The 22,480-nt window shown below is 35.6% G+C and overlaps 1 long non-coding RNA gene across 2 annotated transcripts in view; it reads right to left on the reverse strand.

The window, feature by feature from the left end:
- LOC116581878 overlaps positions 1-22,480 on the reverse strand; it is a 1,012,116-nt gene that overhangs the window by 366,424 nt on the left and 623,212 nt on the right. The gene's annotated exons all lie outside the window — the stretch shown is intronic.

Genomic DNA, 22,480 nt, shown 5'->3' on the forward strand with positions numbered 1-22,480 from the left:
AGATTTATGTTTTCAAGAATTGGATTATCTGGGGATTAATGGGAGTGAACAAAATAAACTAGAAAATGTCTGCTTTCGTCTCTAGTGTGGTAATGAAAGATTTTAATTTCAGTATTAGGAGATTAAACACTTTCTAATTATAACACTTGTGTTATTTGGAATATAGGGAAATGAGTAGCTTAAAAATATGAATAATTTACAATTACAACATGGCTGTTTAAAAATACGGAAAAGTTTTAAAATATGGAAAGGTGTAAAAATATGGATAATTTTCAAAACGACATGGTTGTATTTTTAGCTTCTAGTAACAATAAATATAGACAACATGTCTATTCATTATGTTTTTTAAAACATGCTCTAAGGGTATTCTGTTGTTTTTCCATACTTTTGCCTCCTGAACAGGTCGAAGCAGGGGAAAGAGATAACAGAGGAGGAACCAGTGTGTTCGTCCAACCACCTTCACTGTGACCAAGGCCATACCGTGTTCAAACACAAGAGCGAGTTGGAAATGTTAGCAAAAATCAGTATCATTCCAAAAAGGACACAGTCTGGCCAAAGCATAGTAAGCTAGGTCATGTAATGAATTTTCCTCTTGGGCCCCAGTTTAGAACTGAGAGGCTGGCTGTGTCTTTTTTTTTTTTTTTCTTTTAATATTGTATTTATTTTTTTGACAGAGAGAAAGTAAGAGAAGGAATACAAGCAGGAAGCATGGGAGGCAGAAAGGGAGAGGGGAGAAGCAGGCTCTCTGCGGAACAGGGAGTCTGATGTGGGGCTCAATCCTAGGACCCTGGGATCATGACTTGAGTCAAAGGCAGAGGCTTCACGACTGAGTCACCCAGGTGCCCCATGGCTGTGTCTTCTTCTCAGTGCTTCCTCTTCCCCGAACATTGTTCTCAATTCTCCAAATCTGGCCTACGTGGACTTCCCTCCAGAACACCATCCATATCTTCACTAAACTTCTTCATACCCTTTTTTCACCCATTCTGATCCCATCATTATTTCCTGGTGCCCACCATCTTCACTAACACCCCTATAAGGCACTCATTTGTGTACTCAATCGTTCACGTCAATGTATTAAGCATTTTCAGTGCCAACCCTATTGGTTGCTAATCTCTCCCTTTAATACCACTAACACATATCATTGTTCATCAGATGGAACGCTCTTTTTTTTCTCTCTTGCTTTATTTTTGTTCATATGCATATCTCCCCAATTCAACAGCAAGTTTCTTTCAAACAGGAATTTGAAAGAATAAACCTTTTTTTCCCCCATCTGTCATTTGCAAACGACCCTTTTATTGACATAACTCATTTCAATGAAAATGCATGTTTGTGCCACAGAAATCAAGTGTTCCCTCTGAGAGAGAAGCAAAATTGCCCTTGTCTTCTGAGGGATTGCTTACTTATGACTACACATTGAATTAATGAATGACAGTGTGTATCCTTTCTAGTTTATTAAAATTGATCATGTTCATTTGTAATTGCCAGGAATATCTTTAAAATACCAAGGTAACCTTGATTCCAATATATGCTCGGATTTAATTATAAGAAATAAAGGTTAAATTATGTGAGAACACACGCTGAGCTCATTCTTGCAGACTCTAGCGTGAAGAAATCAACACACTGAAGAAGAGAAGATATAAGTGGCACTTTCCCCATTTCAATTTAATTCTACTGCTTTTCTAATGAAAATTCACCTAAACACAAAGTACCTCACTAATTATCTAATCACAGCAGGAAAATAATAAATGTAAACTGTACAATTGTATTTAGAATCGTGCTCAGAACTGCTTCACACTTGGCTCTTCCCTAAGGTATGTTAACCAAGAGTAAGGTTTCAATATATTATCCTGAAGAAAACTGAACTCTATTAACTCACCCTTCCAACCAATTTAGTATCAACTTAATATCTACAGATTGGTTTTGGGTCTGTGTTTTGTTTTTGTTTTTTAGTTTAACAAAATTTTTGGATTCCATATTCTCTCTCCTTTTGTTAAGTCTAGTTGAAGATTAATTGGGTATCACTGTGAGATGGCAAAGCCAATGAAAAGTAACATTAAGTTCAATGAGTAAACACAAATTCACTATTTGTTGATGCACATAAATTTGAGGAAGATTCCTGAAGTTACAACTCTTCCATGACAGTGTTTGAGGGAAATTTCATTTGCTCAGCAGTAGTTCAAATTTCAAAGTACAGGAACTATGTTACTTAGAGACAAGCAGGGAGAAATGGCTGATTCTCGAAACAAAGTGCCTCCTACTGAGTTTTATTTTTTTTAGCCACCAAGAAGAACTGATTCTCCCTTTTAAAATTAGGAAATTCTATATTCTCCTTTAGCAATATGCCTCCCAGCCCTATTCAGAAGATAGAACCATTCAAGACAATTTGTATAAAGATAAATCTATTTTATACCTATCTCTTTTGTTTTTGTTTGTTTGCTTTTAAATCTAGCAATGAAAACAGCCCTTATAATCAGGGGGTAGGATACGGCCCAAATCAGGTTAGAGATGCTAACAGAAGCTCTAATAATTTCAAATGAGTTCAAGATTTTAGACCTCCATGAACCAACCCCCCAAATATATAAAAAGAAAATATGATAATATTTTAAAAAATATTTTATTTATTTGACACAGAGAGATCGCAAGTAGGCAGAACAGCAGGCAGAGAGAGAGAGGGAAGCAGGCTCCCTGCTGAACAGAGAGCCTGATGCGGGGCTCCGAAGGCAGAGGCTTTAACCCACTGAGCCACCCAGGTGCCCCCAAATACGATAATATTAAAGTCACAACTAGGAATATTTGCAAAATATTGGCTGTTAGAAAAAGGAAAAGATTAGAAATGGATAAACATTCCTCGTAGAATGCTGCATCTTTTCAGTATTTACAAACACACCCACAAGCCTGAAAAGTCTTTGGGAAACTATAGAAAGGTGAGAAAGGAGTTCAAAAATAAGTACCTTGAACCCATGAAACAAAAATAATATTCGCTAGGCATCAGGAAGGGCTACACAACTGTCAATGAGTTTAAGGTTATGATTGATTTGTTTATCAGGGGATGCCATAGATAACTTTGATTTGAGTAGTGCCTTTGGCAGAGCCCTAGTTCCAGTCTTGCCAAGAAAAGGTGAAGTTGTGAATTAGGTAATTGCACAGTTATGTAAAATTTATCGTTCACTAAACAAATTCAGATTGTTGAGCACTGGATTGATGTCACCTAATGTAGATATTTCCAAAGACAGGAGACTATCCCATGCAACATTGTCAACCAACAACACAAAAACAAGCAAACAAACAAACAAATGAAAACACTAAAGCTAACAAAGCACAGTTTAAGTGAAGTAATTACTAAGTCCTAAATTTAGGTGTTTTTTTTTTTAATCAATTAAACAATATAAGCAAGACAGATGTGAAATGGCAGTGGTTCATCTGAAAAAGATCTGAATGCATTTTTACACACAAACTGGGCCAACCCTGATACAAAAACTGCTTTGGTATGGATAAAAAAATCAATATGCATAAACCAAAGTCAAATTCAACCTTAGTTGCAATAAATAGAAGCACAGGTTCTTAGTCACTGAGGTAAGTCAATGGTTCATATTTTGCACTGGTCAGAGTAGATTTGCGGAATAGTGTCCTCTTCCCTTAGTCATTTCTTGTTCATTGAATAATACGATAAGCATCTTTCCTATGCAAGGTGAAGTGCTATTAAAAAAAAAAAAAATCCACCTGAAACATTTTAAGGAAACTCATAGAGGAAGGCTTCCAAGACGAAGCCAATTAAAATGATGAGGATTCCAAAACCATGTCACATAAGTAGTTAATGGAAGCTGAGATATTTTCACTGACACGGAGAATAGCCATAAAGAATAAACTCACACATGGGGAAAGCTACCATGAAAATTGGGTTTGTGTTGTCTCAAAAGGTGAAACTAGGGATGCCTGGATGGCTCAGTGGGTTAAAGCCTCTGCCTTCGGATCAGGTCATGATTCCGGGATCCTGGGATCGAGCCCCGCATCGGGCTCTCTGCTCAGCAGGGAGCCTGCTTCCTCCCCCTCTCTCTCTGCCTGCCTCTCTGCCTACTTGTGATCTCCATCTGTCAAATAAATAAATAAACTCTTTAAAAAAAAAGAAAGGTGGAACTAAGGCTAAGAGGGAGTAATCAGTTACTGAAAGGCAAATAGGAGACCAAAGAGTAAAGAATTTTCTGACAAAACTAATGTTTTGTTTCTATGAAAACAATAGAAGAGGCACTTTGTACATCCCAGCACCATGGACAGTTACAAAAGCAAGCTCCTGGGAATGGTGGGAAGGTGTTCCTATAGGTGGGTAAAGGTGCATTGAACAGCTGTGCAGAATTGCCTTTGAAATTGTGATTCTTGAAAATTTCATTCAAGAAAACAACACTCTAGAGCTCACATTGCTTAGATATCTTGGCACTTTTTTTTTTTTTTTTAAACGTGTATCCTGTTTATCTTGGGACCAATGAGTTTCTCTTTCTTCCACTTACAGATACATCTCTGATCTCCAAGCCTCAGGGTCCTTTCCTGCCATGTATTCCTGGCTCCTGTCTTCAGGGGAATTATCTATTCATATTCCCTGGGCTCTTTAGAGGAACTTTTCTCCCCCAGGGTTTCAACCCTAACTGTTCACATTTAGGCTGAATTCTCTGGAGCCGCTCCACTCATCCAATACACACTTGTTTCCTCACTTCTTAGCCTCATGTAAGCTCTGGGCATACAGTATTGCATTATGTTCCTTAACTGAGTCTCATTTCCAACAGCACATGCTGGGTTTTCCTTAGTCCTCCTTCATGAGTTTGTGTTTGCAGATTGTCCAGGAATAAGTACTCCTGCCATTTTGACACAGTTCAACCTACCCACTGACTACCACTTTCTCTCAATTCTAGGATGCTTCACAATACACTCTACCTCCAGCATGAACTTCAAGGTATTCAATTTCTAATCAATGTTTACTATCTTGCCGTGGAAAAACAAACACAACCTTTTCAACTTCAATGTTAACTTGCCAAGCATGCAGATACATGGAAGACAAAAGAAATTATCATTAAAATTACAAAAAAATGAAAATAAATAAATAAAATCATGAAAAATCAAATCAGTTAGACACGAAGGTTGAACAAACAGGAAAAATTCAATGTCAGTAAAAGAAAATAGAGAGTGAAGTTATTATTTGGGTGAATGTAAATTATTTAGGAAAATAATAAGATAAAAATCCAGATTAGATGGAATGAAGACTAGAGCTACAGATAAATTAATAGAAATACCGACTCTAAATATAAAAATGAACTGGAGAGAATAGGAAAACTGTTCGAAAAGGATAAGACATCTTTAAATCAGGAGAAAGAAAGGATGTGTTCTAATACTGAGTAGAAGACATTTGATAAGAGGTTTTTTGGGGGGTTTTCTTTGTTTTTTTTAAAGGAAAAGATTCTCAGACTGTACAAGGGAGGAAGAGTTCTTTAGATTTGTTATCTCATTGAAGCTATACCCACGTGGAATAAAACCATGTGGTTTTATAATATAATATAATATATAATATAATATAATATAATATAATATAATATAATATAATATACTTCACCTTTTCTGTACCATGAACAAAACACATACTAGAAATCAGACTCACGACACACATGCATACTCAACTCCCTCAGGATCTCTTACCTTGGATCAGGAAAATAAGTGATAGCTCTTGGAGCTAATACTAGCCTGTGTGTTGTTTACTAACAAAAACAACTTCATTCCTGATTTTTGCAATTCTGTTATGTGAAGATGACTTTTGCAAATATGATAAATACCAGGTGAAAAAAACTGCTGCTTTTCTACTACAAATAAACTAATTATAGCCTTGACAATTCTGTAATCTTTATTTTTAAGTACACATCAGATTTTTGTTTGTCTTATTGACAAGCAAGCATTCCAAAGTTTAAATTCCCTCACAAAGCTTCTCTCCAGTAAATGAGCATTCTTTTCTAAGACTCTTCCTTCTCTGGGTCTTCCTTTGTTATGCCGGTAGGTAGCCCACCTTTGTTTCTGTGGTAGAAAGTGAGGCTTGCGGAGGTACCCTAGCTTGATCACAAAAGCACAACTAAAAAAACCACTGGAATCAGGATTTACATAAAAAGACTAAATTTGTATTGTTATCTATTGCTGAGTAGCAAATTACCCCCAAACTCAGCAGTTTAAAATAAGAAGTATTTATTATCTCACAGTATTTGTGGGTTAGGGAATCTGAACATGAATTAGCCAGGTGCTAAGGTGTGACTTAGGGTCTCTCAAAAGCCTGAAATCAAGCTGTTGGGAGGGCTATAATTATTTCAAGGACTGGATGGGCATCCATTTTAAGCCCACTCCCACAGCTATTAGCAGGCCGCTAACATTGACCTTCCTGATTGCCACACATATTACTTCCTTGCCACATACACAGGGTTTCCCACAGCACGGCATTTTGCTTCAGTCAGAGGAGGAAGGCTAGGGAGTTATCAGAGGATGTGTAGGAAAAGATGCTGGAGTATTTCTGTAACTTATTCTCAAAGGTGATAGCCTATTTTGTCTGTCATATTGTATTTTCTAAAAGTGGGTCACTAAATCCAGCCCACAACCAAGGATATACAAGAATGCACATCAAGGGGAGATCATTAGGGAGTATCTAGGGAACTGTCTACCATAGGCCACACACGTGAGACCCAAACTTACCTTCATCTTAAATTATAAAACCATTATAGATATATTCATGTAAGAATATTTACTTCAAAAAGTACTTAAACTGAAGTAAAGAAAAGTCAACTATTATTTTGAATACAGAATAATTAAATGCATTAAATGCATTTTTTTTCATCACAATATTACAAATACACATTTAAATATCTTAGTGCAGTTCCAGTACAATACATTAGGTCACTGAAGAACAAAGATACTTCTGCAAAAAAGTAAATGAATAAATAAAAGTCATGTTTTTCAATGCATTAGAGATCTGTGGAGCAATCAACATTAAACCAAATTTCCATGCACGGGTGTATTTCACCTCATCGGTGATGAGGTGATGAGGTAAATGTTTTCAGTCATTTTTCTCTCTTTGAGTGCATAAGTCAATTATAGGTACAGGCTGAATTGGGTTGTCCAAAAGAAACCAAAGACAAAGGAAAAACAGTAAAACTTTAAAAAATTTTTTGAAGACTTATTAATTTAGTTGAGGGAGAGAGAATATGCACACAAGCAGGGGTAGAGGGAGAGGAAAAATCTCAGAGTCATTCCCTATTCAGCACTGATTCCCATGTTGGGGGGTCAATCTCATGACCTTGAGATCACGACCTGGGCCCAAACCAACAAAAGTCCACTGCTCGACCAACTGAGTCACCCAGATGCCTCAAGAAACCAACAAAGATTCTAATAGTACTACAGGGCTGATGGGACATTGAAAATTTGAGGACACTCAAAAGTATGGCTCAAATTTGCTGAAATTTGGTGCTGTATGTAGGCTCTGGAGCTAGGTTGAAAACTTCAAAACTACAGAAAGAAAATCTGCCATAGTCTTGTGATGCTTAGCAAACAAAGACCTGACTGGAAGGGCTCTATTTCAAGCATGGTGACTGCCTCCCCTTCAAGCACACAGTAGTTTTAAATCTATATAAAATGAGACAAAGGGGAGAAGGTCTGCAACATCTGCAGAGCACAGGTGTACCTCCTGCAGCTTTTTAAGGTAAGGAAAAAGACTCTCATCAGATTTTCAATCAAAACTTGTAAGTACATTATTAAAAGAGACATATTTCCAGAATACAAGAAGTTTAAAGTAAATTAAAAGATGAAGAATTTCAACAAAAAAATTCTAATTTAAAACGAGAATTCAAGGGACGTTCTAGAATTGAAAAAGTATGATACTGGATAGTAGGAATTTGTTACATGGACTTAATCTCAGACTGAACAGAGCAAAAGGAAGAATTAATAATCTCAATGTTCAATAAACAGAAATATACAAATAAAGTATCTAGACTAAGGGGGATAAAGAAAGAGAAGACTGTGTAAGACATGCCTATATTTAATATAATTTACAGAAGGAGAGAAGATAATGGGGCAGAGGCAAAAATTCAAAGACACATGACTGAGAATTTTCCAAAACTGATGAGAGGTATCAATTTGTATGTTCATGAGTTTAAGGAGCCTTAACTAGGACAAACACATTGTGTGTGTGTGTGTGTGTGTGTGTACGCACACGTGTGCGCACATATGCCAACACACACAGAACCTCTCACACACAAAACCTACATAGAGAATATACTGATATCCAAGACAAAACAGACAACCTAACAAAAACAAAACACAACAAACAAACAAAAATTTTAAAACCAGCCAGAGAAAAAATGCGCATTGTCCTCCCAGGAGCAACAATAAGACCAGAGGCTGATTTCTCAAAGTAAATGATGGAGGCCAGAAAACAATGAAATGGCATCTTTAAGATGATGACACTAAAGCTCTAACTAGACCTGTATATGCATATGAAATAGTCTTCAGAACTGAAGCTGAAATCAGAGTGGTTGGTTTCAGACAAGCCAGCACTAAAGGACTTGATCTCCTACAGGCCTACACTAAAATTAAAACTAAAAAGACTTTTTTTGATAGAAAAACAGTAATCCTAAATGAGAACACAAAAACAAAATTAAAAAAAAAAAAAGTAATGGGGGCGCCTGGGTGGCTCAGTGGGTTAAAGCATCTGCCTTTGGCTCAGGTCATGATCTCAGGGTCCTGGGATGGAGCCACGCATCGGGCTCTCTGCTCAGCAGGGAGCCTGCTTCCTCCTCTCTCTCTGCCGGGCTCTCTGCCTACTTGTGATCTCTGTCTGTCAAATAAATAAATAAAATCGTTTTAAAAAAAAGGAATGAAGATACAAGAAGTAGTAAGTATGTAAATAAACAGGAATATGAACTGTACAAAGCAGTACTTGTACATCTGACAAAATTTAAATTATATCTAGAAGTAAAATACACCAAAAAAAGAATGCAAATGTACAAAAAGATTTTAAATTTTGTAAGGTTTGATCACTATGAGATAGTGATTAAAGTAATGTTTTTAGTAGACTGTAACAAATCAATTACTAATGTTGTAAATTCTAAGATACCACTAAAAGTACAAGAAAAGAATATACACATAAGTCAATAAAATACCGAGTAAATGTTTGATTAAGCCAAAAGAAGGCAAGAAGAAAAAGGAACATGAAAGAGGGAAACCAAACATACTCTAAATAGCAAGGTGGCAGATGGAAATACAACTACATTTAAGCAATCAAATGAAATTAATTGTAAATAGACAAAATCTTTCAAGGGGAAGTCTAATGAAATTAATTTAAATAGACAAAATCTTTCAAGGGGAAGTCTAAGATTATCAGAAGAAAACAACAAAAACTAAATGCTGTACACAAGCAACTCATTTAAAATATAAGGTAAAGTTTCATACCTTGCAGGTAATAGAATGGTAAAAGATATATCACAAAAATGCTCACCAAAATAAAATTTCTATAGCTATACTAATAACAAAGTAGATTTTAGATTAAAAAAGATAAAAAGAAAATTTCTGTTGTAATGAAAAAGAGACATCAAGATATTAAAATGATACTTAACTATAAAACTTATGACCTAACTAGATTCAAAATAAAGCAAAAACAGATTGGAAGGAATAAAAGGAGATACAGATAAACCCAGAGTAGAACTTTGTAAGCCTTTCTCCATAAATGACAGAATGAGTAGATTAAATTAACACAATTAAAAAACTTAATCTGAAATAAGTGGACTATTTCACCCAACAAGGTAGAATTCACATTTGTTTTAAGTGTATTTAGAATATTTTATAAAAATTAACCAGATGCTTGGATAGTAAGTAAATTCACAAAGAATTTCAAAAGTTTGGTATTAATCAGACTAGGCTACCTGATCAGAAAAAAAAATTAAACTAGAAACCAGTAGACAAGTAGAAAAATTCAGCTGTATAAAATATAATGATAGTGCTAAATAATGTATGGATCATATTGGATGCATTAAAAATATCCCAAACTGACTGATAATAAAGCATTCAGTACTAAATGCATTCCTTAGAAGGAAACTTACAGCTTTAACTATTTATGTTAGAAAAAAAATAAGGGCTTAAAAGGAGTGGTCTATATTTCCCCCGTAAAGAAGTAGGGATTAAAAAAAAAAAAAAAGCAGCAATGAAACCCAATAAAGTAAAAGACAACAATAAGTTGAAGAACTTGATAAAAAAACTGAAAAATGAACAATATAAAAATCAAAGATTAAATTTGTTTTTAAGATTACTAAAATTCGTAAGCTTTTATAAACTCTAAGAAAAAAGAAAGACAAGTAAAATTAATTACATCAGAAATAAAAAGGAGAAGACTATATGAACAAATTTATGCCAAGAAATTTAACATTCTGTATGAATTTGAGAAATTCCTACAAGTATCCAATGTAACAGACATAACAGAAGAAATTTTAAAAATCTAAATAGTTCTATAGCCACTAAAGAAACCGAATTCATCATCTAAAAATCTTCCACGAAGAAAATATCAAGCCCAGAATTTAAGTTTTCCCTAATGCATTATTCTAAATATATAAGGAAGAAATAATCCAAACATGCTAAACTTACTTTTCTTGCTCTTCTGCAGACAAAAAAATGAAAAAAGTAAAAATACACAATAACAAAAAAAATAAAAATAGCAACAACAAAAATTCTAATTTTTATGAGGCCATCATATCCCTGATGTAGAAATCCAACAATGGCATTAGAAGAAAGTAATCTGTTTCATAAACACAGATGGTAAAATCTTTTACCTGAATATCAGCAAGCCAAATTCTGACATAGAAGTGTCAGTAAGTCATGGTCTTTTCCAAGTAAGCAATGGTATTTTAACAGTAGGAAATTCACGTAATGTAATTATTTACATTAACAGAAAAATGAGAAAGAAATTGTATGTTCATTTTGATAAATGCAGAAAACACATTTGGTAAAACTTAAAACTCAATTGTTATTAGGGAAAATCATTCTTAGTAAATAAAGGACAGACAGGAACTTCCTTAATCTGAAAAAAAGTAACAATTCTTCCAATGTTTACTAGAGGTCATCCCAGTCTCTGAAGGCAAGAAAAGAAATAAAACATGTAGGATTACAAGGAAGACTTAAGATGTCTTAATTCACATGACATGATTTTGTACCCAGAAAATTTTATAAAATCTGTGAACTATTAGAAGTATTAAGTAAGTTTAACAGGGTCAATGGATAAAAGATTGATATACAAAAAGGAGCCAGTTGCATACACATACACATCTCCAACATCTTCCACAAAGAAAATTAAACACCATTTACATTAGTATTGAAATATCAAGTATCTAAGAATAAATCAAGTGAATGAAGTTTAAGGTCTCTATACAGAAAACTATAAAATGTTATTGAGAGAAATGAAAGACATTTAGAAAGATGCCCCACGTCTTTCAAAGACTCATTACTATAAAGGCGATAATTCTCTTCAATTTAACATTCAATGCAAACACTTTCAAAATGCCAGGTTGGTTGTTTAGTAGAAAATTAAAGAACTAGCCTAAAATTCATATGGAAGGGAAGAAAAATCAAGACAATCTTGAAGAAAATGAAAACTGGAACATACATACTACTAAATATCAAGATTTAATATAAAACTGTATTAGTTCAGAAATTCTGTTAATGGTGTATGAATAGACAAAATGACTATAAAACATAAATGGGATTCTAAAACATATCAACACATATACAGCCTCATGGTTTATAGTAAAGATGATACTTTCGTGTAGTAAAGAAAAATGGACTTGGAGTAATAATGCTGAGATAATTGGACACAAATACCAAATCAAAAATCAATTCCAGAGAAATTGTGCACACAACAATTATAGATAAAATGGTAAAGGTTTTTATACAAAGTTTATGAGAATATCTTTTGACTTTGGCATAGTCAAAGATTTCTTCAACTGGATAAGAAAGAAAAGGAATGATAAAAAGAAACATAAAAAACAGACTAAATATAATTAACAGCCTCTATTAGTAAAAAGAGAATGAAAATACCAGCCACCAACTGGAAAATATAATCAACAAAATACTCATATTCAGCATATACAAGAGAATGCCACAAGCCAATAAGAAAAAGATTAACGGGCATCATTTTTGAACTGGCACTCTAGATAGAGGGCGTTTAAATGGCTGGTAAACACGAAAAAGTGTTCATCTTCGTGGGTATAAGCAAACTACATCCACAAGATAGAACCAAACACCAGAATAGTAAAAAGCACATAAATAAAAAGTAAAAAGTAAAGAGAGAAAGAATACCAGGTGTTTGTCAAAAGTAAGGAGGCATCTAGAACTTGATACATTGTTGCTGCGAGCATATATTGGTAAAACTCTTTGGAAAACTGTACAGCGGTATCCACAAAGCTGAACGTAGCATACTCTGGGATCCAGCAGTTCTACACTTAATAGACCCCCCAAAAGGCATACATTTGCTCACCAAAAGTTAAGTACTAACTTCATATTGACAACGACCCAAATGTCCTTCAACCAAAAAAGAACCTATAATTCTCTCACTCCCTCATTCCTTCTCTCCTTCTCTGCCTCTGTCTCTTTCCATCTCTCTCTGTCCCTCTCTCTCATACCCATATACACAAACATGAAGTAAATGATGGAATCTAGACACAACACAGTAAATACAAATGATTTCACTATGGAAAGTACCAAGGTGGATGAAATAAAACTATTAGAAATCCCAAAAGGAGGAGTGACAAGAAGACAAGCATGAGCGAGGGGCTTCTGGTGACTTGAGTGAGTTCGGTTAAACGAAAATTCAGTAAAACCTTAGTAAACTACATATTTATAATATTTATATTTGCATTCTTCTTTATGTAAACTTCAATGAAAAAAAATAAAGTACAAAAATGGTACTGCATATACTGTATATACAAAATACTGTGTATTCTATCTAAAATTATTGAACACAAACTGTGGGTTGGTGTGTGAAATCCTTTGGTCTAATTTTCCTCTCAACACGGACAGCACCCAATACAACAGGAACTGGAGTTGATTCTTTAAAGTAGAAAGTTCCAAACAGTGGACAGATAATACAGTATTTTAAGTTGTTATTGTTTATAGAGAGGAAGCAGGAATAGTAGTGTAAGAAGCATTATTGAGAGTACAAAGATCTCCTTTCTTTGATCCACGATAATATGTAGGAAAGTAAACAAAAGGTCTCAGTAACCAACAAACTGATCTTAATTACTTACTAGCTAACGTGAAATCTTTAATGGCCAAATTTTATAGAGAATCATTTAGGAAATAAAAACAAACCCATTCAATATTAATTAATTCCTTCTTAAAGCAAGGATGGTATTTTGATGGAACATGAAAGCATTAATGAAAATATATGCAAGATTCACAGGAATTCTACATTAATTCATTCCGATTGGTGCTAACAGAAAATAAATTCATACAGTTGCATATTTGAGATGCGTTGTTACCCAAGCATATTTTGTAAACATAAGATAATTTCTATCCTTTAAAAGCGCTTTGTTTTTATATATTAGCTGTCATGCATTTAGTGAGGAAAAAAAAACAAGATTAATGTGTCTCTTCTAACGGAGTGACCTGCTTCAAAGCAAGCTGTGTTCTATCCCTATGGATATTTAGAAAAAATGTAGATTAACTTACTGTTAATTTGCATAGTACATATATAGTCCCAATCCCCTACTTCAAATATGATAAAAAGAGTCCAGATAAGATCTTATATTAGTTCAAATATTCTATTGCAGTTGTGTATTACTTTAATTTGCCTCATGGTTCCTTCTTTCTGATTCACTGGCCATTTCCTCCAATATTAAAACACACATACACACATTTTAATATTTCAGAGTGAGCAAGGGTGTGCAGTTAGCAGAACTCAGGCCAGATGCTAATGAGCATGGAATTTTCAAACAACTGAAATAACTTAAGTTTGAAGTATGATCATACAGACCCTTTAAAACGTCTTATTCCTAACAATACCAGAGGAAAATACTATTTTATTTTCATGGAAAATATGAAAAATACACATTCTACAGATTTTTATGATGTATGTGTGGATGTGGATGCGTAGTAGACCACTATTCAAACAGAATATAATTCACTGAGCCATGCTAAATGTAAGATGACACTAAAACAATAGTTTTCTCCGTAGAATTAAACTATGAGGCTAAGAATACCTGAAATACCAAAGCAAAGTTTCCATTTCTTACTGTTGTAAATGCTGTCAAGAACTGTCAGAAATTGTCTCCATTTTATAGCTGAAAACATTGAAGCTCAGAAGCCATGGGTGAACAGCAGAAGGTCAGGATTCTGACATCTACTCCAGCCTTCCAGCTACCCCCGAAGGTAGATTTTATTACAACAATTAAAATGTAGTACATTTAGGGACACCTGGGTGGCTCAGTTAGTTGGACGACTGCCTTCGGCTCGGGTCATGATCCCGGAGTCCCGGGATCGAGTCCCACATCAGGCTCCCAGCTCCATGGGGAGTCTGCTTCGCTCTCTGACCTTCTCCTCGCTCATGCTCTCTCTCACTGTCTCTCTCTCAAATAAATAAATAAAATCTTTAAAAAAAAAATAAAAATAAAAATAAAATGTAGTACATTTAAACGAAACTAAAAATCAAACAGAACGAATGAGACTGACATAAAGACCATAAACATAAACACTGATGATAAATATAATGCAACAAATACAAACATACCTAAAGTAAATATTTGCTCTATTAAGGAACCTTCATACAGAAAGTATGTGTTACTTCGATCATGCAAAGGGAAAGTCTATATCCTCTTACTTTTTAAAAGGCTTGACGAACACCTCAGATGCTTTTTAGTGATAAGGCAAGGTACAAGCATGCAAACAAAGTCACACATCATTCATTCATACTAGAAATGGAATGCATTTAGAGGGGGTTAGAATATGACACTCCAAAATATGTTATTTTGGTGTAGAGATTACTTTGAGGTAAAGGAAACTGAGAAAAAGCCCATACGGGATGAGATCTCTGCCATTCCCTTATCTGGCTAAGGACATAAACTTCCCTTGGAAAGTTCCCTCCTCCCATACCAGAAAGAGAACTATCCTTATCACCCGAGAGATGGTACAGGAAAGAGTATGTACCATAATCCTATCTACCATTAGTTTCCCTCATATATTTTATTTTATTTCTTTTTTTTAAAGTTATTATTTATTTGAGAGAGACAGAGAGCAAGATAATAGGAGCTTAATCAGGGGAGAAGCAGAAGGAGAGGGAGAAGCAGACTCCCAGCTGAGGGGGGAGCCTGATGGGGCTCCATCCCAGGACCCTGAGATCATGACCTGGTCACCCAGGTACCCACCCTCCTTTGGATATTTTCTAGTCATCTTTGCATAATTTATTACCCTTACAGGCTCAAATCCCTTTCCTTTATCTAGTCACTTTCCGCACAGTTTATTATGCTTTCTTAAGATGGAACAGAAGTCCCAAAATTTAACTGCCTCTTTGGGTTTTTCACTTTTTCTTCTGTGAAGCCCTTGTGAACATAAAACTAAAAATACTAATAAAATTTATAAGTTTTTTGTCCTGTGGTCTTTTTAAAAATATATATATATATATTTTAAGTAATCTCTACACCCAACATGGGGCTCCAACCTACATCCCTGATCAGGACATACACAAGGTCTACCAACAAAGCCAACCAGGGGACCCTCTCCTATTCTTGTCAATGTAAATCAAAGGCCCAAGAAACAGAATTTAAGCTGACAGAAGGAAAGTTCTTCCTCCCTCATGCATTATACAAATGTCAATAAGAAACCCTATGCTAGACTTACAGAAATAATGTAATTAAAATAAGAAAAGTGAACCAAGGGGTAAACTACTCAAAAGAAACTATTTGGAGTTTTGTTTTTTTTTTTTTTAAATATATATATGGGCTATGGTTTAGAAGAAAAATTCTACTTAAAGAATCATAATAATCCTTAAATATTCACACCTAATTAAACTACCAGGGGGCCTGGGTGGCTCAGTCCTTAAGCATCTGCCTTTGGCTCAGGTCATGATCTCAGGGTGCTGGGATAGATTCCCACATCGGGCTCCCTGCTACGCGGGGAGCCTGCTTCTCCCTCTCCCACTCCCCCTGCTCCTGTTCCCTTTCTCGCTGTGTCTCTCGGTCAAAAAATAAGTAAAATCTTTAACAAAAAATATAAACTACCAAAGATTCCAATGTAAAGCATAAAACCAAGACTTGCTTGTTAAATAATCTGCTTTGAATGAGTCTATTAAAGAACAAATTCTCACTTCATATTATACCCAAATGTTTGAGCATCAACTTCTAGAATTATACTGCAAGGCACAGAAATAACTTTCATGTAATTTTCCTAAGTTCATAAAGATGATTTTTCAACCTGAAGAAAAGCTATTATTAGCTGTCTAAATTTTTTAACAGAGAGATAATGGCAATATTGATGTTTCTGGGAAATTGCGACATTCTTTTAGCGATCTAAATTCTGCATACCTTCATGCTCAGGTAACACTATGAAATGTGTTCTCAGTTCTGGCCTAAACCAGCTCTAAATAGAATGCCTAAAACCATCTTTACTTACACCAGTGTTTTCACCACCATTTATAAGACCAACTAAAATAAAGAGAATTTCAGATTCTTATCTAAACCTGACAGAAGATTTAGAATTCTTGGCATATTTTAGCATTTGTTATTTGCTCTTATCCTTTCTGATAATATTTTTACATAAAGCTGAGATAAATTATGAGCTTCCTTCTCTAATTGTATTTCTGCTTTACTGCAAGGAAAACCCACTGTTATTCAAATCAATCTTTACTCCCAAAATGGTTGCTAGTGACACCCTGAAATTAGCATCTAACAGCCTCATCAATTCCAGATGACAAAGAAATAAGTGCCCCTATTGTATGATTAGGAGTTAGTTTCAAATCCAAAGAATAGTCTCGATTAATTTCAGCATATTTTGAATCTTAAAAAAGTTCATTTCTTTAAAAGAATAAGACAATTGTCTGACAGATTTTTTTGCACATCATGTCTGAAATGGATATGACCTTTGCAGTTGTGTATATGAAAATTGGTTTTAATATGTATGATTGTATTATGCTTCCTGTTATGCTGAGATTTAGAGAATTATTATTATTACTTTTTTTGGCTATTACAGATGTCTTTGGTAAAGTCTAAAATCCGTAACTTTTTTTTTTTTTCTTTCTTAGGTTTTTGGCTTTTTACAACTATAGAGGGGAAGCTTGATTGACAATTTTCAGGTCAAAAACAAGGTTTTATTTCACAAACACAAAGTCATACTCCCTGGAAATCCCTCCCAATGCTGGAGAATTCAGAATCTGTTCTTTCTGCTGCCGCTGCTCAAGTTGAAAGAGCCCAGGAGATTTCCAAAAGACATTAATGCACACATCTTGCCCTGCACTATTGAGGTTCTTTCTATAAAGGGATGTGTACTACTCCATTTTCTTGGAATAGGACTGTAAATAGAAAAACAGAAGGAGCCATCAGAAAAAACAGGGTTACAAGTCTAATTCATGCTAGGTTCTCTTATTCAAGTTAGTGTAAGTTGCTAGAAATACTAACCTAGAGACTATAAAATCAGGTTATATATTTTTAAAAAACTTAATCGCGGGGCTCATGAGTCCGTTTTTAAAGGAGAGTTATTTTCGGTTCGCCATCTCTTTTCTTTGGAAAGCCACGTTTCCAAAGACTCATCCTGTAATTAACTAATTGGGTGCCAGGCAAATGAGCTGTTGCTTTCCTCAGTTTTGAGAAAACGATGGAAAGCGGGTAGGAGAGTTTTGATGGGAAGGTCATGAGAATATCCTCCTTGTAAGATCACCTCCCAGTCCAATCTTGGGAACTAGTGCTAAAGCTGCAAAGACGGTGTTTGACACTGAAAAAGGGGGTGCTTATTTCTCCCTGACCATAAGCCAAAGGTTGGAGCCTTGGCCCTCAGGGTTACATATTTGGAGATAGAGCTTTTAAGGAGGTAATTCAAGTTAAATGAAGTCACAAGGTTGTGACCTGAATCCAACAAGACTGGGGTCCATACGAACAGATGATGTGGGACACAGAGGCAGAAGAAAATCATGAAATTTCCTTACCTACTGACAAGCCCTTAAAACAGGCAGAGTGATCTCCATCTTAAGGCTTTGTTAAGGGCAAAGGACAATCCACCTTAAGGCTTTGTTAAGGGCAAAGTGATGATTCCAACCCCCTACCCCCAATCAGGATCCTGTAAGTCTACTTTAACAATTCCTTTAGGAAACTATCTCTAAATCTCCAAGATAGTGTCGACAATCATTCCCAAGCATATGACCCACTGATATACATCTAAAGGGTCTCACTTGAAGATTTTTATTACTGGTGATAAATAACCTTTCTCCCAACAATAGCTAGCCCCTCAAGGTCCTGGAGACCTTGCTTCCAAAATTCCTTAGATACTTAAGCCCTCCCCAATCCCCTCCCCAATTTACAAGTATATAGTGGACCACTCCTCACATCCCCGGGGCAGCAGCTCTTCCTGCTTTAATAAACCACCATTTTGCACCAAAGATGTCTCAAGAATTCTTTCTTGGTCATCGGCTCTATACCTTACCCCACCAAGCCTCACCTATGTTCCAGAACTTCCTCACAGAGGAAGAGAGACCAGGAATGAGCTTTCACAGAGGAAAGGCCACGAGAGGACAGGGTGGTGACGCAGCTGTCTTCCAGCGGGGGGGTGGGGGGGAGTGGGGGGTGGGGGGGTGGTGTCTCACCAGAGACCAATTTCGCCAGCCCCACCCTCCTTAGACTCTTGGTTTCCAAACAGTAAGAGAAAAGGTTCTGTTGAAGCCACCCAGCCTGTGGTATCCTGTGGTTATGGCATCCAAAGCCAAGGAATACAGGTAATTGGGATTTAATCTTGACAAGTTTACAGGGAACAAACCCACATACCGATAGCAGGGTTTCAGGAACTGGACCCATTAATCCAGCTCCACTGACTAACCACCTCAATCATGATGGCTTTTTGTCTTCAACTCTTTCTTCCCTACCTGTAGTGTTCTTACCCTGCCCGGGAAGATCCTCCCTGACTCACTTTGTCCATTAAATCCTGCACGTGTTTTAAACCCTCCCTTCCTCCATGATTTCAATCTTTATGTAAGTGCACACTGATGATTCCAACTTAAAAATTCTTAGAGCTGGGGCACCTGGGTGGCTCAGTCGGTTGAGCGTCTGCCTTCAGATTGGGTCATGAACCCAGGGTCCTTGGATCAGGCCCATATCCAGGCCCCACATTGGGCTTTCTCAGCGGGAACCTGCTTCTCCCTCTGCCTTTGCCTGCTGCTCCCCTGCTTATTTTCTCTCTCTCTCTCTCTCAAATAAATAAATAAAAAATCTTAAAAAAAAATTCTTAGTGCTGTTATTACCTCCAACTCCCTTCAGCACTCATTTTGTGGTACGGTTTGGTGATGCATTCCTCTGAATGAGACTGGTACATAGAGTGAATATACATTTCTTACTATTTTCCTTTTTTGTTTTTTAAAGATTTTATTTATTTATTTGACAGACAGAGATCACAAGTAGGCAGAGAGAGAGGAGGAAGCATGCTCCCTGCTGAGCAGAGAGCCCAATGCAGGGCTCAATGCCAGGACCCTGGGATCATGACCTGAGCTGAAGGCAGAGGCTATAATCCACTGAGCCACCCAGGCACCCCGACATTTCTTACTATTTTCTATGCCTTAATAAACATCGGTAGGTTGGTTAATTTCCCACTTCACCTATTTATCCCACTTGATAAAATACAGGTTTTTTTCTTATAGACCTCAAAGCTTCGCTTGATACCATGCTCTTCCTCTTCTGATACATCAATATTGTTGAAAGAGCTTCTGAAATAGTTAATTTCATGTCTCTAGCACTGTGTGGAAATTTTACAAGGTTTCTCTAACTTTTGTTGTATCTGTATATTTCAATTTTTGTCAATTAACCCAAAATTACTGAAAAAAAAAAGAAAATTCCTGGTGGTATCTGAAAAAAAATTCATGCCAAAGAAAAATTACATCCATTTTAATAAATGCCTACATATATATGCATATATATACATGTATATATTATAATTATGTATATGGTTTATTTATATATGATATATATACATAATATATGGTTATATGGTTTATTTATTATGTGCTAGAATAATTTATTTGAATATATGTTACATGTACTTTAAATAACAGTTCATAAGTTGAATGAAGAATCAATAAAATGTGAGTCCTTGAAATCCATTAGAGTAAGACATAATGGGTTTTTGCTAGATAGGGAGAATCAACATGTTCTCCCCCTGACGTGAAATTGGCATGTTCTATTTGGCAGTCTGTCTGGTTTTAGTTATTTGGAGACCCTTCCTATACCGTGGCGGCAGGGTTCTGTTGTCAACATAACCCCTGGAGCCAGCCTGGATGAGATAAATTCTTGAAAATGTAGGGTTAAGATGGTGGGTAGTAATGCGGTTGGCAGAAAATATTCTGCTACCTTGTGTAGCTTCCTGGAACAGGAGTGGACATCCAGATGTTCCCATCTAAACTTGTCCTCTGTCTCGCAAAACAGAAGGGCAATTCAATCCCAGGGTCTCCTCTATGGAAAGCCCCAAGAGGCAACTCTGTTGGTTTCCTTGGGAGATTATGCCAAGAAGAGTATAAAATAGAGATCACAACATCTTCACAAATTCCCCAGCCAGGAGCTGAATTTCTTTTGGCCAACTCCCTTGGTAAAGATACATGGGAAAACAGATGTGGAAGTTTGTAGAATAACTTGAAGTTGCTGTTGTTTGTCTTCTAATCCTCAGATAATCAAGAATCAGAGACTCGTCAACATCTTTAGCAAGTACATGTGCCTTTAATTCAGTGGTCTGGAGAAAATGTTAGGTTTCAAATTTCTCCAGTACTTTCCAAACATTGTCAAAATTGTTTTCAATTTTTTTTTTTTGAGGGGAAGGGAAGATAGTTTCGTATATATTTATATGAAGCATGTTATCTATGACCAATTTTGCAATCACAGGTATCTCTTGGTTGATTTGAATAAATTGCAAATCAATACTCCTCCCAAAAAAATGCCATTCTTGTTAAGGATGTTTTAAATAAACTTTAATAAGTAAGAATTTAAACTTTTGTGCTAATTCTCAGGTTTCTAATAACAGAGTATTTGAACCTTATAAATCTTGGAAATCTAATTAGACAATGTTAAGTTCTTTCTAGTTGAAGCCACAGATGTTTCACACTGGGAAAATCAGCAAGCCTCAGGGTTTGTTTGGTCTAGAGGAGTGTCAAATTTTCATGGATAATTTAATAGCTAATAACTCTAATTCTTTCCCGTAAACCAAGAGATGATAAATAATGATTGCACTAAAATTATAAAATTAACCCTCTAGGCTAATGAAAATTTTCAGGATCCATTGAGGAAATTAATTTCTGGTACTTAATGTTTCTTTATTGCCAATATTTCTAGAGTTGTATTATACCTCATAATGTGACAGGAAAGGCACATCGGCACAATGGAAAGATGCAATTCAAAAATTATGTTTCAAGGGAAGCTTCAAGTGTCTTATTTCTTATTCTCATTGACTAATCTATTATATAAAAAAAGATTCCTCAATTTGAGATTGAGTGGCATTTTTATTTTTTCACAATTTTTTATTTGTGCCTCATCAAATACTAAGTTTCCATAAAGAAAACTGTGTCCTAATGAAAAATGAAAAACATGCATCAGAATCACATACCATTTTGAGTACTTTGATGTATTTTATTAAGCATATAATATAATTGGTCAACTCAAACTGTTACTACAAAATTAATTTCTGAAATTTATATAGAGTATTGGGGTTCCTAGGACTTAATACCCATCAGTAAAATGACTGCAAACTATTAAAATTTACTTTACCCTCACTATTGATTTTGTCTAAACTATAATATTTTAATCTTTCAGAAATATTGGATCAACTATAATCAAGCAACTTTGTTTTTAATCTCTAAAGGAAAAGTTATTGCAAGCTAGAAAGTAGAAGTTAAGAGACCACAGGCTTGTTCATGGAACATAACCCAACCAGAAGTTTACATCATGTGGTTTATTATCAGTCCGACCTTCAAGCGACCTTGATGCATTCTAGCTTGAAGACAAAAGCCTTTGCCGTCCAAAAGGAACTAGGAAATAGCATACTTTTAAATGATGCATTAGCACTTAGCATCTGGAAATCCCAGTTGCAATGGCCAGAGTTAAATCAGTGCAGGTTTTTGTTGTTGTTACGGGTTTTTTGTTTTGTTTTGAATAGCTGAGTGCACCCAAACACAGAGAAACAAGAAGACCCTTGGGTAAGGAGAGTATCCCCCTACACCAAACATTCCTCTCAATTAATGGAACCCAGTGTTCAA

The sequence above is a fragment of the Mustela erminea genome, chromosome 21 (genome assembly GCF_009829155.1).
Source record: "Mustela erminea isolate mMusErm1 chromosome 21, mMusErm1.Pri, whole genome shotgun sequence".
Taxonomy (NCBI): Eukaryota; Metazoa; Chordata; class Mammalia; order Carnivora; family Mustelidae; genus Mustela; species Mustela erminea.